Genomic DNA, 24,292 nt, shown 5'->3' with positions numbered 1-24,292 from the left:
CTAGAAGAAATATAATTTAAGAATTCACCTGTTCAAGGCAAACCCTGGCAGGAAAGTCTGTGAGTCACTTATCTCCAAATAGGAAGTGGCACTGTGGCTCAAGTGGGAGAGGGCTCCCCTTGAGCTCAAGATTTCAGGGATATGTTAATACCCAGGACCTGAGTTGAAGCCCCATGTGTGACAAGAAGAAATTTAAAAAATTAAACCATTAGGGCCGGAAGGAGACTCAGTGGTAGAATGTTTGTCTTGCGTGAATGAGGTCCAGCGTTCAATTCCTCAGCACCACATAAGCAGAAATAACGGGAAGGGGAACTGTGGCTAAAGTGGCAGTGCGCTAGCCTTGAGTTGAGCAGTTCAGGGATAGCACCCAGACCCAGATGTCAGGCCTCCCCACCACCGCCACCACCAACAACTAAAATTAAAGCATCAAACAGCCTGAAGATGTTGTCCAGAATAATGAATGCAGCATTATCCGCTTACATGACAGTGAATTGAAAACTAGTTTACCAGGGGAGATGGTGGGTATTTTGTGTGTGTGCCAAAGCCTGCAAAATTATTTTGTACTTTCCCAGCAGGGAGAAAGGAGGAAATGCGGGGGGAGGAGTGAGGTGTTTGGTGGACTTGCCTTTTGATTCACTGATTGTTTTCTGGAGTCAAATTCAGAGAAATTCTGCTTGCAATCTTAGTTGCATGAGGAATGAAGAAGCCATGTCCTGGAAGTGGTTTTGTCCTGTCCTTGGCCTGGTTCTAACCACCACTGGATAATCCAAGTCCCACTTCAGGACCAAGATGCCTTGAAGACTACTGATCCATTGGGCAGGTGGACCTCACCACAGCCAGAATAGGCAGAAAATGCAATTCTGAGGGCAGCACTAGAAATCTACACTAGGCAGAGATTTTTTTAATATATTTTAATTGTAAAAATACTGTACAGAGGGCTCAGAGTTACAGGACTCGGTAATGAGTGCATTTCTTTTACAGCATTGTTACCTCCTCCTTTGTTTTTCCCCTGCCATCTTTTCCCTCCTCACATCTCCAACTCCTCCCTCCTCGACCCCTGCCTGACACTGTAAATTCATTTTCGACACAGTGTCCTGTACATCTCATTGTCACAATGGTCAACCTGAATCCCCATTTAAGCATTCTGCTATATCCCTTCCACTCCCCAAATTACAAATATGTATGGTATGGTATAAGATATATATTATATCATATATATATATATATATATATATATATATATATATATATATATGATTCAGAACACTTGAATCAAATGCAGTGAAAACAGGGGTATACACTGGGGGGATGAACCTACAAAAGAATTACATAGTGCATTATAAACATATTAAAAACAAAAGAAAAAAAGGAAAAACCACTTGTGTCTCTGACTTGGGGTATATTTTGCTTAACATTATCTTGTATGGTCATATGTTCTTAGCATATGTTCTTCTCTCCTTGTGCTAGACATGTTCTAATCCTTCGAAGGCAAAACAAGGTAAACTATGGGCCCTATGTTTTCTTTCTGTCTGGCTTATTTCACTCAATATAATTTTTGCCAAGGCATTCCATCTCCTAACATATGGAGCAATGCCATTCTTTCTGATGGAAGCATAGAATTCCAGTGTGTGTGTGTGTGTGTGTGTGTGTGTGTGTGTGTGTGTGTGTGTGTATGTGTGTATGTGTGAGTGTACCACATTTTCTTGATCCATTCATCTGCTGAGGTGCATCGGGATTGGTTCTATATCATAGCTATGGTGAATAATACTGCAAAAATATGGTTGTGTTGGTAGCTTTGTGATCATTTGGGTAAGTGTCCAAAAGTGGGGTTGCTGGGTCATTGAGGAGCTCTACATGGAGTCTTTAGAAGAAATTCCATACTGCTTTCCAAAGTGATTAAACAAGTTTACACTCCTACCAATAATGCAGTAGGGTTCCCTTTTAGCCCCATCCCCACCAGCATATGTCATTATTACAGTTCTTGATTGTAGCCATTCTAACTGGAGTGAGGTGCAATGTCAATGTTTTGATTTACATTTCTTTTATGACTAGAAAAGTTGAGCATTTCTTCATGTGTCTAACGGACATTTTTTATTTCATCTTCAAAGAAGTCTCTCCTTAAGTCCACAGCCCACTTATTTATTGGGCAGTTGTTCCTTTGAGGATTTGTTGTTGGGGGATTTAAGATTTTGAGTCCTCAGTATATTTTAGATTTAAGACTTTGTCTGTTTTATGACTCATGAAGAACTTCTCCCAGTAAGTGTGCTTTCTATTGATCAGAAGCTCTGCTGTTTCATGCAATCCCATTTCTCCAACCTTTCTTTGATTTGTTTTGTTTCTGGTTCTCTATTAAGAACATTTTGGCCTGTGCTAAAGAGGCCTAGAGTTTCTCTTATCCTTCATGTAATGTTTTCATGGTGTCTGCTTTTATTTTGAGGTCTTTGATCCATTTTGGCTTGATTCTCATGCAGGCTGATATATATATATATATATATATATATATATATATATATATATATATATATATATATGGATCTAGCTTTAGTTTTCTACAGGTGTTTAACCAATTTTGCCAACACCATTTACTGAAAAAGCTGTCTTTCTTCTATTCTATTTTTTAGCTCCCATGTCAAAGATTAGGTGGCTATAGGTCACTTGATTGATTTCTGAATCTTCAGTCCTATTCCATTGGTCCTCAGGTCTGTTCTTGTGCCAGTACCAAGATGTTCTTATTACTATGGCTTTGCACTATACTTTGAAATTTGGAACTGATATTGCTCCAGTGCTGTTCTTTTGGCTAAGGATTGACGAACCTATAGCCAGCATTATACTTAATGGTGAAAAGTTAAAGTCATTTCTTATAAATTCAGGAAAGAGATAAGGATGTCTGCTTTCTCCACTCCTCTTCAAATTAGTATAAGAATGCTATCTGGGAAAATAAGACAAGATGCAAACTTAAAGGGAATCCAAATAGGGAAAGATGAAGTAAAACATATAAGATGACCAATGGAATAGAATTGAAAACCCAGAAATGAACCTACAGTCCCATAGGTATCTAATTTTCAATAAGGGAGCTAAAAATATAGAATGGAAGAAAGACAGCCTCTTCAGTAAATGGTGCTGGCAAAATTGGTTAACTTCTTGTAGAAAACTAAAGCTAGTCCCTTATTTATATCCCTGCACCAGAATCAATTCCAAATTGATCGAAGACCTCACAGTCAAAGCAGACACTCTGAAAATATTACAGGATGGAATAGGAGAAACCCTAGGTCTCCTTGGCACAGGCCGAAATTTTCTTAATAGAGATCCAGAAACACAACAAAATCAAAGACAAATGGGACAAATGGGAATGCATGCAATTTCAGAGCTTCTGCATGGCAAAGGACATAGATAGCAAGATTACTAGAAAGCCCACGGATTGGGAGAACATCTTCACTATCCGTACAACAGACAAGGATTTCATATCTAAAATATACCTGGAACTCAAAAAGTTAAATCTCCCAACAACAAATCTTCAAAGAAAGAACAGAAAAATAAATAAGTGACCTAAATATTTAACAAGAAATTTCTCTGACGAGGAATGAAGGATAGCCAATAAACACATGAAGAAATGCTCTTTAGTCATGAAAGAAATGCAAATCAAAACAGCATTGAAATAACACCTCACCCCAGTTAGAATGGCTATAATCAAAACTCTAATAACAACAGACGACGGAGGGGATGTGGACAGAAGGGAACCTTACTGCACTATTGGTGGCAGTGTAAACTTGTTCAACCACTTTGGAAAGCAATATGGAGGTTCCTCAAAAGACTCCACATAGAGCTCCCCTATGAGCCAGCATATCCCACTTTTGGGCATTGACCCAAAAGTTCACAAACAAGACCACACACACTAAAAATTCCAGCAGGACTATGTTTATTGCATCATTATTTACCATAGTTAAGATATGGAACCAACCCAGATGCCCCTCAGTAGATGAAGGATCAAGAAAATGTGGTATATATACACAATGGAATTCTATGCCTCCACCAGAAATAATGACATTGCCCCAATTGTTAGGAAATGGAAAGACTTGGAAAAAAATTATATTCAGTGAAGTATGCTAGACCCAAAGAAATATATCTCCCATGGTTTCCCTTATTTGCATTAACTAGAATATGTCTGCTTCAAGCAGAATAGGTCAGATAAGTTGATGTTAGGGAAATGAACCCTAAGATTTGTATACAAATGTTTTGTTTTTTTTTCTTTCATGGGATTGTTTCTAACACATTTATAAGATTATTTCTTTTTTGCTTTGTATGTTCCTCCCCCATGGTAAAACCCCTGCTTTAACTGTATTTGATGTCCGTATAATTTCTGGGGGGGAATGGCAAAAACAAATCATTTAAATAGGGATACAAGTGGAACCATTGCAGCAATAAGATGTAGAAGTCATTCTGTTGAAATCAAACTTTACAACTTTGGTGGGGGGGAGGAGGATTGGGTGGGGGCGCAGGGGGTAAATGGGAAGGGATGGATAGGGGAAACAAAGTAGGAGGCTACAATGCTTGACAAGAAATGTACTCATTAGCTTGCCCAGGCAATTTTAACCCTTCCGTACAGTATTTTCACAAGAAAAAATAATAAATTTTAAAAAGAAAGAAAAAGAAGAAAAAAAAATACATGAGGATGACATGATCTTGTATTTAATGGACTCCATGGATTCCACTCTCAAGTTACTTGAGTTGATCAGAAACTTTGGCCAAGTAGCAGAATATAATTTTGTCTCAATAAAACCAACCAAGAAAGGAATAAAAAATAAAAAAGAAAGGAATACACAGTTGGAATTTTGGGCTAATTTTGTCATTATGTTTTGGTAGTCAAGTATCCTATAGAAATGCAACTCATTTATAATCCTCAGTTGTGTTGTAAATGTTGTCTTAATTACAGAACATGTCTAGATGCAAAAGAGCTCATGATTCCCAATTAAAAATTTGAAAAAATAAGCATCATTCATTTAGATTCCAAAGAACTGAAGGATTACAAAAGTTTATTGGAGAAATAGGAATGTTCATTTAATGTAGGACTTTGTAGACCTGGCTAAATTAGAATTCAGATTTAAAAAATATATTTTGGTTTATACTTTAATATTCGATAGGATACTACAAAATTCTTTTCAAGTAAAAGTTTTAATTTACAAATTCACAAATGATTCTGGCATTCTAATTGACTAGAGTAGTTAGTCTTTCAAGTGAGGTATAATAAGAACTTAGTTAATAGATAATTCCAACAGTTCATGTGTAAAATGATAATGTCAATAATCTAGACAAATTGCCAACAAATTGATTATATTAATTTATAAATATAGAAAAAGAGCAATCTTTTGAGACTTTGGTGTAACATGGTATGAAGATAGTAATTGTGTGACATCTATTTTTTTCTACCTATCCATAACACAGGAAGAAATTTCCTTATTTATGTACCTCTGTATACAATGAGAAAAATGTTAGGTTTGAGGTTTGTTTTTATTTTGTTTTTGTTGTTTGGTTTGTCATAGGGCTTAACCTCTGGGCTCAGGTACTGTCCCTAAGCCTGTTTTTTCTCAAGGCTATTGCTTTACCACTTGAACCTCAATGCCACTTCAGTCTGGCTTTTCCTTATGAGTTTATTGGAGATAAGAATCCAAGGAACTTTCCTGCTTGGGTGGGCTTTCAACTATAATCTTGAAATCTTAATATTAAGATATACAGATCTCTTGAATATCTATGATAGATTATATATAATAAAATATATAAAAATAAAAATAATAATAAATAATATTTTCAAGTGTTTTAATCTCAAGAAAACTACTGCGGGGAAAATGATATAGCAAAGTTAGTGTAGTATTCTTTCCACAATAGGAAGGGCATCACATTAGCAGAAGTGTAGTATTTTTTCACAATAGTGATAAAGTAGTCATGATGTGAATTTAGGGAATTTTAAGGTGCACCTTACGAGTTGCAAACTGTTTCACTAGGATGACTTTACAGCATAAAAACTTGGGATTGATTGTCATAGAAATAATAGCTTACTCTGATGAACAAATGTTTACTCTTACGGAATGATTTATAGGAAGTGGCACTGTGGCTCAAGTGGTAGAGAGCTCACCTTGAGCTGCAGAGCGCAGGGACAGCACCCAAGCCCATATTTCAAGCCCCAGGACTGACCAAAAAAAACAAACAAACAAAGAATTAATTATTATAGATACGTCATAGTTTTACCCTCTACAAGAACATGTCTATTTTTTCTGTTGACTTTTAAATATGTAATGTAGCATTGAAAACTGCATCTATGCAGAATTAAATAAAATGCAAACAGGTACTATTTTGAATGTGTCTGGTATGACATATTCAGTATTTGAAAATGAGTAGTTAGTAGTCTTAGGAATGTTGAGGAACACATATATTCTGGCCTCTTAACAATTAGTCAGTTTTCAGTTTTAAAAGTTAGGGTTTCCATAGAATTGAACTGTTTTCTGTTTTAGTATGAGCCAATACTAAAATAATGTTTTTTTTTTCAAAATAATGGCAAGTATATTCTGAAAATATTGTATAGTTTGATAACATTCCAGTTGATGTCCCTCTGAAAAAGAAAGAGCTAACTCAAGTTAGCAGCCAAAATGTTCATTTTTTAAAAGGTAATACACATAGAATAATATTTACTATATCAATAAAGTGAAATTATATTTTATGTAGCTCATTTTTAACTTAATTTTATTGACAAGGTGATATATAGAAGGGGTTGCAGTAATTGTAAGGTATTGAATACATAACATGTCAAAATTTTTACGCCCTCCCTCATTTTTCTCACACTTTTTCTTTACCCCAATACTCCTCACAAGATGTAATGTAAATTTCCAACATGTTGTCCTGTGAGTATGGCTATTGCATTGGTTTACCTTTTGTCCTTTGTCTCACCATTTTATTGTTCTGCTTCCCTTGCCAAATGAAGATAAATGTATATATAATACACAGGAGACTGAAATCAAATACAACAGTGGACAAACCATACGGGAAAACACAAAACAAAAAAGAAGTCACAAGTACATTAAAAACAACAACCAAAAAGAAAAACCTCTCTTTCCATATCTAGGAGTTTATTTTGCTCAGCATCATTTTATATGGTCATTTATACATAGCTATTGAGCCATTCTGCTCATCTGCTAGGACTATCTTAGATATTTCCTAGTTATTACGAATGAAGGAAACCATGGAATCTGTTTCTTTGTGTCTTGCTTATTTTTCTTAGTAGGATTTTTCCAAGTCTTTCCATTTCCTTATGAATAGGAATCATAGAATTACTCCGTACATATATAAATCACATTTTTCAATTCGTTCATCTACTGAGTGGCATATTGGTTTAAAACATGATTGCATGTAAATATCACTAAAGGCCATTCAAAAATGACAGATTCCACCTCACCAGATATAACAATATCATGATTTCTAAGTAAGATAGTATTTTATGCTGGTACAAGTGTTGAGATATAGGATGAGTCTAATATATATCTTAAACTGAATTAGGCAGGAAGATATCCAATATCATGTAGGATCAAATTGGTAGTGACAAAATATTCCCTTGAGAAAGATATAGGAGCCTGCCACAAGTATGAAGTAGTTCAGATAATTTTGAAGCACATTTAGAAGTGCAAGCTCAATTATGTCTCTTTAAATAATAATTATGTAAGTGGAAAGGCAAAAGAAGGGTAAGAGAAGAAAATAACTGACAGTAGATCATTGTCCCAAGTTAGAGTATAAAAAGACATAATCTATAACTTCCAAGTAAAAGAGAGACCAATATAATACGTACACTTAATTTAGGTACATGCAAAATATTTACTTGGCTTTTCCCTACTTAATGTTCCAAAATAAATGAACACGTATAAGAAAAGTTATGTGATTGCAATTGCTTCAACTTGAACACTAATTGTGATCAGCCCTCTTTTTCTCACTTTGCACTTGAAAAATAGTTCCTAAGTTGATGATGTTGTGGCTGATTAGAGTCAGAGTTAGGGGCTTCTACTTGTACAATTATCTCAGAATAGTTTAAAGCAGATTTCTGCCCAAGATATCCAACTACATTGTCTGAACCTGTACTTTGAACACACCCTCACACCTGAGCACATTATTTGAAATTATACTTAAGCTTTTCTTGGCACATTCTACTTTGTGCCTTTGTCTTCTTGGCACATTCCTTATGAGTTCATCGTTGCTCTATTTCCATTTCGTCTGTACAAACTGGTAAGAACATTGTTCAACTACCACTTCTTATTTGTACACGCCCAGTCTAAGTATGAAGGTACTTTGTCCATGCTAAGCAATAGGGTAATAGTAACTCTCTGAGTAGAAAAGTTCCACAATATAACCCTATGCCCACATTCGAGAATGTAGAATTTAAAGCACTTTGCAACAAACAGTGATATTAGAATCGAAAGGCTCCTTATGGACTTTTTCCTGGAGTTCATTAGTTTACCCAGGAGAAATATAAATATCCACAAAATTTGGAGCTAATTAGTAAGTATCCGAATTAACATTAGATCCTAGATGTTGTGTTAATACTAGTCACGATTGTAGTATTGTTAAATCAGTATCCTTCACTCCTTGACAATGTGTATGAGAAAATGATAGAAAGACATTAAAGCAAAATGTCTTATCTTTTTAGGCATTTAATCCTAGTGGTGAGAGCAATATCTGAACTTTTCCATTCAATAAAAGCTTGAATTTATAAGAACATTTTCCTACATATAAGAATTTGTGTCAGGTTTGTTGACACAGCATGGAGGTATACCTAACAAGAATTAGATTTCAATAGTGTATATGGCAGTTATGATTTGTCAATGGCTATTGAGGCATTTTCTGTTCTAAAGTGGAATCAATTCCAGGAGCCTTCAGTCACATCAGTAAAGCTGTATGTTCAACCTAATACTTGGTGTTACTTGTCCTACATTTATAATGAGTAGGCTGATAAGATATCCAAACATATCTAAATATATTTCAATAAAATTCCAAACTGATATGGATAGATGGGTCACTAAATGGAACTGTAGGACAAATTAGGCTTGTCTGTGCTGTAGTTCAATCTATAATCTCCTGGCTAAATAAAGTTTTCAAAAATATTCACAGAATATCACTAAGAAAAGTTCATGACATTTATATCTGTATAACATTTCCAAGGTCAGGATTAAAGCATTTGTTCCCAACATTTAGAATCGACAGGATCTGTTGAATAAATGGATCCATATTTTTATGTCTTCATATTCATATCTCAACGTTTAATCAATATGACATTCACCAAAACACTGTTCTTATTGAACTTGTCTATGTCATTTTACCTTTCAAATCCAAATAGCAGATTTCCTTCAATATCTGCCTGAAAATTCTTTCCTTCCTTTTCTTCTGAAAATCTGTGTTTATTACTTTTTTGTTTCCTTATTTATCTCTTTCCTCCAATCTTGTCCACACTGGTACTTACATTGTTCACACTTTCATCAGAACTTTCCTTTTCCTCTTCCCTTTAATAAAGTCACTGACTTTATGATTATTTTTCATATTCATGGTCGTGAATATTTTGAGGATGTCCAAACAGACCTATCTTTGCATCTGTTTAACATAAACCTTAGAACTATCAGAGAGTTTTTTCCTCTAAATCCATCTTTTCCACCTGTAGTCCTTATCACCAAGAGTGTAACTAACAGTTAGAAGACAGAGATGTGGAAAACCTTTAGATTTCCTCTTACCCTACCTCCATCCATTAGATAGGATGAATGATCATGATTTTCACAGTTTCTGTCACTAATGTAATTTCTATGTACTCCTTTTTATGCCCCTGACACCAGCCAATTGCAAATACTCATCACCAGTCACTCAGTCCTAAAACAACTGTTTACAAAGTATGCATTTCTCCCCATAGTCTTTTCATATTGTTCCTCTCCATCACCCAATGACTCTCTTTGTAAGCACACAGAGTGAAGAACTCAGACAAAAATTCTAGTATCATTATTTACTCACAACATTGACTGGTGATCTTACATTTCTCATCTGTAAATGGATGTAATCTACCAGAAATATTGAAGAATATATTTGTTGAATTCTAGAGCAAGGAAAAAGAAAAGTGAAGAGTCCTTACATTGTCTACCTTAGCTTTCAAATAAGGAAAGTGTCAAATTCAGACTGTTGGTATAAAGTCAGAAATACTTTCATGCAGAAATAAAAATAAATTTTAACTCTTGGTTCTATAGCCTGTGTCCTTTTATGGTAACTGCAGATATGTAAGTAGTATTATGTAAATTGTGTTATGTGTTTACAGCTGTACTGAAGAACATACTCTTAATATATCATTGGAAAACATTGGTTATTGAATGGTATCTATATGAGAATGTTATTTGAACTAATCACACAAAGTTGAAACCTACATCTTAGTCCATCAAAATGTGGAAATAAACGATTTTATTTATAAGAAAATAATACCACCAAGAAAAGTGAGTATACATTAGAAAGACTGCTGGAATAACATTAGGGTTTTTACTGTCTCTACTTGTTTATGTGATTGACTTTCTTGATAATCAAACTCTCCTCTTGTTATTCTGTTTTGTTTTGTTTTTTTTTTTTTGGTTCGTCATGGGGCCTGGACTCTGGGCCTGGCACAGTCCCCCAGCTCTTCAGCTCAATGCACTCTACCATTTGAGCCACAGTGCCACTTCGCGCTTTTTCTGCTTATGGGGTTCTGAGGAATCAAACCCAGAACCTCATGTAGGCAATGCCAGCACTCTGCCACTGAGCCACCTTTCCAGCCCTCCTCCTGTTATTCTTATTGTTGTAATCCAACGCTGTTTATAACTAGGCATTCAATGTGGAAAATCCATTTTCAAGTATGTCTAAGTTTTTTTTCCTTTTCAATCACTACATCGTCATTATCAGGCTACACTGTGGTCATCATCCTCTTCATCAAAATTATTATTAGCATCATAAGTGCTAATCATTGAACGTCGGATATGTGTCTATGATTTTATTATTATTTGTCTTTTGATTAATAATTTTAATCTTACCACTGTGGATGCATCCATATTGAAATTTTGAACAAATAAATAAAAAACTTAACCATATCAGGTAGTGTGACAATGTGCTTATAACAAATTACAGAATAGATTTTTGGAAGCGTTGCAAATTCCTAATCAGTATGAATTTACTTCCTCTCTCCCCCTAACTACAATGAAATATTTAAGAGTTTGCGCAGAACCTTTTCAAGTAATATACTGTAAATGTAACTACAATATCATGTCTATATCTAAAATTACCTTGAAAGTAATAAACTCTACTTTCTATTGAAATATTAGTTATTTTATTCTAGGAAACTTTTAGAAAAATATACTGTATATCTTTGAAATGAAAAAGGTCAAAAATTGTAGCATAAAAGTTTTAGAAGGAGTCTGTCTTCTCTCTCTCTCTCTCTATATATATATGTCTTCTATATATATATAAATATTATGTGTAGAATAGTACATTTTTAGAGATAATTTGCCCTCAGAAATATATACATTTATCTTAATTTATGTGTAGAATTATATACATTATAGCGAAACAAGCATCTTAAAATATAATTAAAATAAAAAAAAAACTTCTTGAAACCAAGTGCCGATAACTCACCCTTATAATAAGAGCTATTCTGGGTGCTGAGGTCTTAGAATTGTTTTCGAAACTAGCCCAGACAGAAAAGTACTTGTTAGATTCTTATCTCCAATTAACCACTAAAAACAACACCCACAACAACAAAATGTATCACATTAATTTCACAAAACCATGTTTTAACTGCTGTGAACATTTCTTAGAAACATGAATACATACCCCTGGAAAATATTAAGTAAAATAGTATAGAATATTTTCATCTATGTTAAAGACATGACTATTTAGATTGTTTAAGATATTTAGGTAATGATTAGAATTTAAGAATAATGATAGGTAGGTCATATATTGGGACTGTTTTTTATTCTATTTTACAATAGTAATAAAATGATATTTATAATGATTATATAAAATTACTCTTCCTTGGTATTTGAATTATCATAAATGTTAAATATTTTTAAATGATTTCAAAAGCAAAGGAGTATCAATTCTTTTGTAATTTCAAAACAATTAAGAAAATGATTTCTAGGCTGGTTCACTCTAAGTCTACATTTGTTTTCTTGTTCTAGTTTTCATACGTTGGTAGAAATTAAAATTCCAAAAATTTAATGGATATTGGCAGTCAGGAACATCTCCACATACACTAATATTTGAGTCCCTTAAGTGGAATTGTTTTATTTCATTTGTTACTTTCACAAATAAACCAAGATGATTGTGTATTTTGTTCTTTTCACTGCTTTTGGCTTTACCTTGAGAATACATTTTTCCTAGCAAAGTAGAGATAAGCAATTGGATTGAGCAAATAACATATGACTTTCATAAAATGCAGATGCATAGATTTGTGTTTTCTGTCATTTGCTATAAGTTTCTTCCAGAAAAGTTTCTCAATTACTTAGAAGTTTTTCCCCTTCCCCTCCACAAATTATACCGACATCAAATACAGAGAAAGCAGGGGTTATACTGTGGGGGAGGGACATACAAAGCAACAAAGAAATGATCTTATAAATTTGTTAGAAACAATCACATGAAAGAAAAAATAATCTGAATACATATCTTAGGCTTCATTTCCCTAACATCACCTTATCTGACCTTTTCTGCTTGACTAGATTAATATACTAGATATTAAAAATAAGGGAAACCATGGAAAAAAACTAGGGATACAGGTGGACCCATTGCAACAAGGAGATGTACAAGTCATTATGTCGAAAAATGAACTTTACAACTTTGGTGGGGGGGAATAGCGGGGAGGATTGGGTGGGGCGTCGGGGGAGGATGGAATGGGATAGGAAGGGGAAACAAAGGAGGAGGCTACAATGCTTGATAAGAAATGTACTCATTATCTTGCCAATGTAATTGTAACCCCTCTGTACAGGATTTTCACAATAAAAAATAATAAAAAAAATACTTAGGAGTGATGTATAATTCCTAGGTACTCCAGTTACGACATATACTTTTGGATTGAGTTATCTCTGTATAAACTCAAACGGACAAAATACTCGCAAAATAAACAGAAATCATATCTGTGTTTTTAATGCAGTAGTTCACAATGAGTTTTTAGCCAACACCAAAAACATCTTTTTAGCGATTCTGCATTTTGTGTGAAGAAGTTTAAAAGTAGATTTTTTTTCCTGACATGCAATTCACTTACAATATATTATCTCCTTTTATTGTATACATTTTAGTGCTTTGGAAGTTAATTTTACCTTCCTAGGTTTTCAAAGCCTAATTTTCACAAACTTGCAATTCTTCAAATAGAAATGCTGTAAATTTTAGAACCGACATTAAAATATATATAAAATTCAGTTACAGGAATTTGCCCAGCATACGTCCTCTATAGTGTGTCTTTTCAAAATTTGTTTTTGGGGATCATTTCCAGGGTCTCACACATACTATTCAAGTTCACTGTCAATTAACTATATTCTCTGTCCAAAAAAGTTTTTTACTTCTTTTAAATACATTCATAGAAGTGTAATGCCTGAATCCTATACAATTCACCTTTCACCTTTTGAAGGCTTGAAAACTCGTTTGCTAAAATGATTGCAGTATTATACAAATCGATCACTATAAGAAGTATATCAATTTCTCCACAAATGAATTACTATATTTTGCATCCTCTTTTTATATTATGGTCATAATAGTGATTTTTCTTTTTATTATTTCTTAGACACTAAAGAGGAGCTTATTTCATATGCTCTTCCTATTGACTATTAATTTACATATGTAATTTAAAGAAATATCCTATTCAGGAAAAAAAATTATATAGAATTAGAAGATATTAAAATACTTGTTTCAGAATCATTGTAGCATTAACTTTGTAGCATTAACAAATATGTGCCCTCTATCTGTTGGATATGTTTTCATTTCTGTTATAATGTCCTTTGAATTATGAAAGGTTAATACTTGATATAATCCAGTTCTTGCTTTTCTTTAGCCACTAATGTTTTCCATGTCAAATTTTTAGAAACCTTTACTGAACCAATGTTATGAATTTTTATATTTATATTTTATAGGTTTTTACATCTCACATTTACGTTGATAATCATTCTTTATAAGGTTTGAGGTAGCCCAGGTGCCGGTGGCTCATGCCTGTATCCTAGCTACTCAGGAGGCTGAGATCTGAGGATCGTGGTTTAAAGCCAGCCCGAGCAGGAAAGTCTATGTTACTCTTATCTCCAATAAACCACTAGAAAACCGGAAGTTTGGCTGTTGCTCAAGCAGTAGAGTGCTCACCTTGAGCTGAAGAGCACATGGACAGTTTGCAAGCCCAGAGTTCAAACCACATGACCAACATACATACAAACAAACAAAGATTGAGGTAGTAGTCTAAGATCATTCTTTAAATCTAAAGAGGCAATTGTGCCAATACAACCATTTAAGATTCTGTTTTATTTCATAAAGTCATAGCATCTTTTTCAAAAGTCTGTGGTCCATAAAACTAAGAATTTATTTTTGAAAAATCTGTTACCTTCTTCTATGTGTCTGTTCTTACAGTAGGACTATGTTATCTTCACTAAACATGGTAATACGATTCAAAGCTAGTATGAAGGCTCCAGCAACACCATCTTACAACATTGTTCTGACTGACCTGTATTCCTTGAATTTACACACGTGATTGTTGAGCATGTGGACCAATATTCTCCAGAGATATCTAGATGTTGGATAGTCACACATATTTCACACCTTGTGAAAACACAAACCCCCGATATTATATTTAGAAAAATGTCTTTAGTGATTGCTCAAAGCAAATAAAATTAATTTAGGAATGAGTTAGGTTTAGATAACATTATAGCATAATAAAGCTGAATGATAACGACTTGAGCTGTACTGCAGAACGAGGGGGGGGGGGGAAGAATGGTGGACCACATAGGAGCTGTATGTCATTGGTATTGTTTCAAAAAACAGAAAGACTTCAGAGAAGAGAAGGAGAAAAATAAAGTGTCCTGAATTAAGTTTCTTTTTAATCCACCTGATAGTTTGGACTGAAAGTCAGATAACATGGAAAAAATAAAATAGAAAATAAAGCATTGTATAGAGCTGTTACAATGTAAAAAAGCTGTAATAAGAATATAATTAATTTCCAAAGAAATAAGAGAAAAAATAACAATAACAATTGCTAACGTGGATAGAAGTTGGATCACAAGCATGAAAGAAAAAAACCTTAAAATACATATCTAAGGGTTCATTTTCCTGACATCACATTATCTGACCTTTTCCGCTTGACTCATACATATACTAGATATTGCAAATAAGGGAAACCATTGTCAGTATAACTTGTGGTGGAGATGGAGAAAAACCAGTTGTTTAAGGATACAGGTGGACCTGTTGCAACAATGAGAAGTACAAGTTGTCATGTCCAAAACGAGCTTTACAAGTCGGTGCGGGGGGGGGGGGAGGGGGGAGAAGGGGGGGAAAGGAGAAGGATTGGAATTGGGGGGAGGGGGGAGGCTGGGAAGGGAGGTGAAGGGTAAACAAAGGAGGAGGCTGCAATGCTTGGTAAGAAATGTACGCATTATCCTGCCCATGTAATTGTAACCCCTCTGTACAGTATGTTCACAAATAAAATTAAATTAAATTAAAAAAAAAGAATTTGGATCACATTTTATCATATAAAATTTTGAAAAAGCTTACTAGGAATGAAAATTTAAAAGTCATAACTTAAAACACAATTTGTATTATAACTAAACAGTATAGTTCAGTGGTAAAACATTGGCCTAACATATGGGAAGCAATCGTGTGATCTCCTAAGCATTACAAAGTACACAAAAAGCACACACACACAAAACCCACATAAACACACACACACACCATATACACACATTTGGAATATTCTTATTATCATATGAAACAGAGGAAATTATCACAAACAGTAAAAGTATTTTAATATATGAATTCATAATATTGCTCATAGTATTTAAAAGTTTAGTAGAAATAAAATAGTCACAAGATACTTGGATTCTTATAGATTAAGTAAATTGAAAATTAAGAAATAAAAGACATGAGAACTTTGCAAACAAGTTTTAAATAATAAACATTTTGAAACATGTATCCTTTTATTTTGACAAAAGATTGTTGTTACTGGTGTTTTAATTCAAGATTTAGAATATGATAACCAGGTGCTCTATATCTTGCTAGGGATGGCTATATCTCTAATCATTTCACTCTGGAAATTTATGATAAGGTCTCATAGTTTCCCATTCTTTCCCGAATTACAAACCCTATTTACACTTGCCACCATAGTTAGAAAATGGAAACCACAAATCACTATGCTCAGCTCAAAGAGACTTTTTTTTAAATTTCAGTACAAATATTGCCAAAAAGTGACCATGTAATGAAGGCTTTTTTAATAAAGTATGTGCTTCTTGAAAATAAAGTATTTGTTACCTGGACAAATATGTTTAGAGCTATGAGATAATAAATTTATTTAAATTCACCAACCATATAAAATTTAAGAAAATAATTTTTAAATATTCACATGTTAACTATTTTGAAAGCAAAATATATGTCTGAATAACTTACATGTGTTAAAATTATGCAAAACTAAATTAACTAATCCTACAACTCTGAATAAAAGAATTACCCTAAAGAAGCCAGGCGCTGGTGGCTCACGCCTGTAATCCTAGCTACTCAGGAGGCTGAGATCTGAGGATCGTGGTTCAAAGCCAGCCCGGGCAGGAGAGACCGTGAGACTCCTATCTCCAATAAACCACCAGAAAACCGGAAGTGGCACTGTAGCTCAAGTGGTAGAGCACTCGCCTTGAGCTGAAGAGCTGAGGGACAGCGCCCAGGCCCAGAGTTCAAGCCCCACGACCGACAAAAAAAAAAAAAAAAAAAAAGAATTACCCTAAAGAAACAAAAGAAAATAATTAAGCTCAAAATTTGAAATTTAGAAAATAAAATGAAGTGTAATCTTTGTTTGACTTAAGTAACTGTAAGCCTTCTGTATATCAATTTTATAATAAAAAATGCATGAACAAAGACTGACAAGTACCTATTGATCAATGATGACAGGAAAAGCATCAGTAGTTTTTTTTTTTAATTTTTATTTATTTTTTATTGTGAAAATACTGTGCAGTTGGGTTACAATTAGATGGCAAGATGAGTACATTTCTTAACAAGCATTGTAGCCTCCTCCTTTGTTTCCCCTTCCCATCCTTTCCCAGCCTTCCCCTCTTTTCCCCACACAATCTCCCCCCCCCACACCAAAGTTTTAAAGTTCATTTTCGACATGACAACTTGTACTTCTCATTGTTTCAATGGTCCACCTGTATCCTTATTTAAATGACTTGTTTTTCCCCTTCCCCTACACAAATTATACCGACATCAAATACAGTGAAAGAAGGGGTTATACTGTGAGGGTAGGGGGGACATACAAAGCAACAAAGAAATAATCTTATAAATGCGTTAGAAACAAATGCATGAAAGAAAAAAAAAACATTTGAATACATTTCTTAGGGTTCATTTTACCTAACATCAACTTATCTGACTTTTTCTGCTTGTCTCAGACATATACTATTTATAGCAAATAAGGGAAACCATGAGACGTATGTTTCTTTGGGCCTAGCTCACTTCGCTTAATATAATTTTTGCCAAATCTTTCCATTTCCTAACAAATGGGGAAATGTCATTCTTTCTGATGGAAGCATAGAATTCTTGTTTTTTTTTTGAGTGTGCAAAAAAATCAATGAAAGAGGTAACAATATTCCTTCCATAATAAATGTACTCATTACCTTATTTATGTAAATGTATCCCTCTGTACATTACCTTTACAATAAAATTAAATTGAAATTAAAAATAAACTAAATAATATACAAATTAAGAATTCGTAGAGAGCTAGGAAGGTGGCTCAGTGGTAGAGCTCTTGCCTTACATGCTTGAGGCCCTGAGTTAGATTCCTCAGTATCACATAAACAGAAAAAGTGGTGCTGTGGCTCAAATGGTCGAGTGCTAGCCTTGAACTAGCATTGAGAAACAGCATCCAGGCCCAGAGTTTAGGTCCCAGGACCAGACCCCCCCCAAAAAAAAAACAGAATTACTAGAAACCATTGGTTAAAAACTTTTTAAAATACTGCTCTAAGTACCCAAGTAATATTATTTGAGGATACTATTAAAATACTTCAACTTCAGCAGAGAAGCCAAAAGTTTAAAAACTGTTACAAAATAAAGTAATAAATCAGAATATATTAATATTAATAATAATCATAAGATGAATTTATAGTGGTAGTCAAATATGTAAGAAATGAGGCAATTTGCCATTCGTTTGCACTTAATACGTGAGAAAGAATTTTCTAGGTCTTTTTAAATATATAATAAATTTAATGAAGAAACTATTTTGTTACATCATATGATAATTAGATGAAGCTGATATTAGAGCAAATAGCAGATTGCACTAAGTTTCTGGATGTTAAGGTATATACTTATTTTGGTTGTGGGAAATTGTGTTCAACTTGGAGTATTGTTTTTGTTGGACTGGTGTCATATCAGTGGTTAATTTTAGGATAGGGGTTCCCTTTCCACAAGAACATGCACCTGATCTGTCGTTTTAGCCTTCCCATTATCAATGGCATAAGAGTTGCACACCAACTTGTCTAGCTTCCTACCTTGGCTGGCCTGGATTCTGCAGTCCTTCCAATCTTAACCTGTAGATAGTGTAGGATGGTGGAAATGATCCAATGCACCCAGCTATAGATTGAGAAGGAAGTTCACTAAACTTTTGGCCTGGGTTCTGTTCTCAAGCCTCCTCATTAGTTAAGAGTTCAGATGGGAGCCCCTGGTGCCAAGCAGTAAGAGTATTTCTTAAGGCAACTAGACATATATATGATTTAGGCATGTGAACAACTCAGGACAAGAATAAAAGAGCAGTGAAGCATAGAGGACAGGCCCAATTTTAACTAGCTACTTGGAGGCTGAATAAGCTTAGCTAGCTTCTCTGGAGGCTGAGATATGAAGACCACTGTTCAAAGCCAGTCCAATCATGAAAATACATGTGATTATCTCCAACAAAACAGGATTGGAACGATGGTTCAAGTGGTAAACCACTATCCTAGGTCACAGAAGCTTAGAGATGATGAATGAATGAGCACTTGCACATGCATGTGCGTGTATACACGTGCATGTGTACACACACACACACATAAGTATTGCAATGCGAAGTTCTTTTTTTACCTTGCTGTACTCTATTTCCATGTATTAGTTTACAAATTAACAAAATCAGCTAAGCACCTACTTACATAAACTCATCATGTTTCTCTAAAGTCAACTCTCTTTTTGGAAGCATGCTTTTATTTGACCCAAATATAAACTATTCAGGAGTTTGATTCTTCTCCCTCAATTCTATAGAATTAGATGATTGTTTAGCTTCCTCCTAACAATATAATTTTGTGACATCCTGCATCAAGCAACGCATTTCTTTCACTGGAAGGAAAGCTCTTACAAACAATTAATGATAGGTTTTTCTTCTCTTTGCTTACATCTGTAGTTTTATTATCTGCATATATTTCATGATCTGTCTGTATATGACAAAGACTGCTGTGAAAATAAAAAGACCCTTCGCAGCACTTATCATTTATATACCATCCATAGATATGAAGGTGTTTAAATATTATTGAAATTGCTTGGGAATAAATCATGTTCATCTTGACTATCGTGAAAAAGAAGAATTGGTTTCTCAGCACTTTAGGTAAGAACTTGATTGAAAGAAACAAAAGGAAAAGTGAGGAAAAACTCAACACATCCATTGAAATGAAACACAATAAAAAAATAAAAACAACCCAAGAAAACAAATTAATTCAGTACTCATAAACCTGCAGGAAATGCAAAGACTTAAAAAAAAACATCAGCTATGACGAGCTTATGAAAATCCATACTACCTGGAAGTCTACTGTTGTGAGGATAGAGGTTAAAACCCAGACTGGACAGAAAGATCTGTGCACAATCCCATGCACCTGTTATTCTAAATTCCAGGAAGAATAACATAGCATGGACTGAACTCAAGGTCATACACAAGTATCTGAAAAATAATAAGGATAATTTACGGTTGGGGACATGACAAAATGGTAATAACACCCATTTAGGGGGCATAAGACATTCAATTCAAACTCTAATATTTGGGTATTAAAGTAAAAATCTATGATTTTAAATAATTGGAAAAATTGTAAGATTTGAGTATTTGAGTGGAAAAATGAATGAGAGAATGAACTCATGGTGCAATGCTTTTAACTTAAGTGAAAATGTTTTATGGTACTTCAGAAAAAAGAGTTACCTTGCAAATGAGCATGGTTGTGCATTTGGGTGATGGAAATACTTTACTTACACATGTTTAAATTAAATAGATGTTTATTTGGGTAGATTGAACTTCTTGAACTAAGAGCCCGGATGATGTCGCTGAGATTTTTCTCTCAAGGCTACCACTCTACTACTTTGAGTCATAGTTCCAATTCTGATTTTCTGTTGGTTGTTTGGTGATAAGAGGCTCCTGGACATTCTTGCCCAGTATGGGTTCAAACCATGATCGTCAGATCTCAGCCTCCCGAGTAACCAGGATGCCAGGCATGAGCCGTCGATAGTTTTAATAATTTAGTAAATTGTACAGTTACTGAAGTTATACATTATCATTATAACCTGTGTAATATATGTGTGTATGTATATATCAATGCATACGGATAGAAATATTTTAACATATTTTTGTATCTACAGTAGATTTATGAAATCATCCATTATAAAATTAAATGGAAACAAAATTTAATAAGGAACAAATCAAAGGAAATTATCACATGTTTCTTGTTGTTGAATGGAATGCGAATTGCGAGAATCAGTTTGGGAAAACCGTCTCTACGTTAACAAAATGGATAAGAGCTATTAATTCCAATCCATCTATTTGCCCATGTTGTGCAACTTCACACATGAGTGTCAAAATCAAACCACACTTTTTGCCTTTGTTTTAAACTCACCTGTTATAATTTATGGGTTAGATGAAGTAATCAAATAAAGATTAAAATAATATTATGTGAGGCTATGAATTAGAGCTGAAAATGATTTTACATATGATAATAGCTAATTAAATTACATATTTTTTACTTTTACTCTGTCATGCCCCTCATTCCCACATTAGGAAAGTATATAGAAGGTTCTCACTTAATTATATGTCCAATTATGTAAAAAATGTATTGAAAGAATATGGGCACAGTGTGGTTTTAGCTTATTGAGACCTGTAGGGGGAAATGTGTTTTTGAAGACTTGCAATACATTGTGATGAAGATGAAGGGAGGGATATTCTTATTCTGGAAAACTAGCTAGAGGATTGCTCCTATAAAGGTAGCGATGAATTCTTCCAAAGGGTTACAGAAAATCACTTTCACAACCATGTTCACTGCTGCACTATTCACCGTAGCCAAGTTACGGAAACAGCCCAGATGTCCTTTGGTGGAGTGATGGTTGGAGAAAGTGTGGCACATATACACAATTGGATTGCACCCGTCCAGTTTGAAGACTGTTACATTATTTGCAACGAAATGGATAGATCTAAAAATATATTAAGTGAACTAAGTCAGAGCCAGACACACAAAGGACCCATGCTCTGTCTCATATTTGGAAGATAGAAATTTATACAAGTTTACACAAAAATATTAACCAAAGCATGCTATATGCAGAGGATTATTTCAAAGGTTTAATTTCTTATGAAATTGAACTTTACTCCAACAAAATGAATACCAGGAAACTATCACTTGGAAGATATGAGGGGAAGACAAAAGAAAGGAATAAAGAGAGTTATGGAGGAAGAGAGTGAAAGTATAATATTCAATTCAGATAGTATGAAACTAGAAAAAAATTAAAGTGGGGTGAGGTTTGGAAGGATGTGGAAAAGTTATATAAAGATCCATTATACTTAAAAAACTGATTTGTTTAATGGAAATTCCCTTGTACAAGTATTTAAGATAATAAAAATATAATTAAAAACAATGGAGACATTTGATCTTAAATTCTATTTCCATTTCTTTTAAAAAATAAAATTATTTGCACTATAATTTGATCAGAAGGATGGATTTTGTGGCTAGCTAGATCATGGCACATCTGTCTCTCTCTTCCTCTCTCCCTTTCATGGTTCTCATAGATAATAAGATTGCTCCATAATTATCCTAATTTATTTTGCTTTTATATTTTTGGTTGCATCATTTCACTTTCTCCTCTGCCATTTCCCAATTCATTTACATAGAAAGCATTATTTCCTATTTTCTCATTCCTAGAATAAGTTGCTCATGAAGACACCACTAGTCCTCATTTTCATTCTGTACCTTTGAATACGGAGGAAAATCTTTCCTCTGCTCTCTACCAATTCCCTACTCTCCAGTTAGAATAATTTAGAATAGTAAAAATGAAAAAAGAGAAAATAAATAATAGTGAAAAAAACAAATGCAGAAAATTCACCGGATTTTTCTAACCATTTCATCCAATGTGAACTATTGGGAAAATACATGGACAGCTCATTCTCACTGGCACTCAAATTCTCTGGTTAGGCAATTCCTATGAAGTTGAAGAACAAGATGAAAAAGTGAGAATTGGTATCAGTTGCAAGAAAAAAAATGGCGAAGGATTGAAGCAAATTTCTTCTTTGTTCTGCTGAAAATAACCGCCTTACTACAGTGCAGAGACGACTTTCCAAAAAGGCCACTCATGTGAATACTAGGGATGACGATGAGTATACCCCTCTTCATTGAGAAGCCTACAGTGGACACTTAGACATTGTCCATGAGTTGGTGGCTCAAGGTAGATATTCCTGGAATAATTGTGAATGGCTGGACACCCCTGCACAGTACTTATACATGGAATAATACCACAGTGGCTTCTTTATTTCATTATGATACAGATACAAAGCCCAAACTACAGGCCTCTTGACCCCCTTGCATCTTGATGCTGGTAATAGATATAGCAAAGATATGCTGGATCTCCTTCTGGTGAACCATTATTTCAAACCAGGTCTGAAGCACAACTTGGAAGAAGCTGCATTTGATATTGCCAAAAGGATAAGTATGTATTACTACCTCTTTGAAGTTTTGGAAAGCTGTACAAATTGTTCTCCTAAGTCCGAATGATTCGGTTAAGTTTCTTAAATTTCAAAATAGCCAGTCCATCCTATGTGTCTATACAAAATATTTTCACAATACAAAGCAACAGCAATATTTTACTATAAAAATTCATGGATTCCATGGTATTCTTCCAAGTGAATTGCCTGACTTTGATGTCAAAATATATTCGAGTTGTTTGTATACATCTATAATGATTTCTATAGAGTTTGTGATTTTTTAAATCATAAATAATTTTAACTTATCTGTTGAAATGAGTAATACAGAAAGTAAAGATATTTCTGGTGCATGTCTGAAAAAAGTATATTTAAAAATATTTAGTATTCTGTTTGTGTAATGTCCATAACCTATTTCATTCTCTCCTAGATATAATCTTTTGAATTCGACATTGTTTTATAATATAGCGGTTCATTAATAAATGTGTCCTTTCAGATTGCATTCCATATAGAAACAGTTTAAGATTCCTTTAATTCCTAGGTCCTTAAAGAATTTTATTTCTTTAGGATAAAATGACAATGTTATCTTACTTCAAATGTTTTATAAAGGTTATGCTATGTAAAGGAATTTGTAAAAAGTGAAGATTGAATGATGCCAAACTAACTTTTACTTCTATGAATTACATGTATTCTTACACTTGTATATTTGTAATCAACTTTTTAATAACTGTTTTTAATTTCTTGCATCAGAAGAATGAAAAATGTGCAATACTTCACAAATTTTCATATCATCCTTGTACAAGAGCCATCTAAATCTCTGTATTGTAATTTGGGTAGACGTGCTGCTGAAGTATGTAGTATCCTGGAAATTTAAGTAGTTAATGATGCAATCTTAAGACAGGCATATATCTTTGGTTGCCTATTTGTAAGAAGGAAACCTTATTGTTCCCAAAATTGCAGTTCATCTTATTTCTGTAAAATTCTGTGTATGGTGGAAAAAAACTTATATTGTTTGTTCAATTGCTCACATTTGCAATTTTTTCAATGACTATTTTAAGTCTTTTACATTTGAAATTGGATCATACTTTGCAGCCTTTATATCTAGGTCCAAAGATGATGGATTTTCAAGTACTTATTTATTAA

The 24,292-nt window shown here is 33.9% G+C and overlaps 1 pseudogene; it reads right to left on the bottom strand.

Moving 5' to 3' along the window:
* Positions 1-23,906: 23,906 nt before the first annotated feature.
* LOC122114800 lies at positions 23,907-24,003 on the bottom strand (annotated as a pseudogene).
* Between the last annotated feature and the right edge of the window lie 289 nt (positions 24,004-24,292).

The sequence above is a fragment of the Dipodomys spectabilis genome, unplaced genomic scaffold, assembly GCF_019054845.1.
Source record: "Dipodomys spectabilis isolate Male_0828 unplaced genomic scaffold, ASM1905484v1 ptg000110l, whole genome shotgun sequence".
NCBI classification, from domain to species: Eukaryota; Metazoa; Chordata; class Mammalia; order Rodentia; family Heteromyidae; genus Dipodomys; species Dipodomys spectabilis.
The sequence above is the reverse complement of the archived record's forward strand: the minus strand, read 5'-3'. Positions and strand labels throughout refer to the sequence as shown.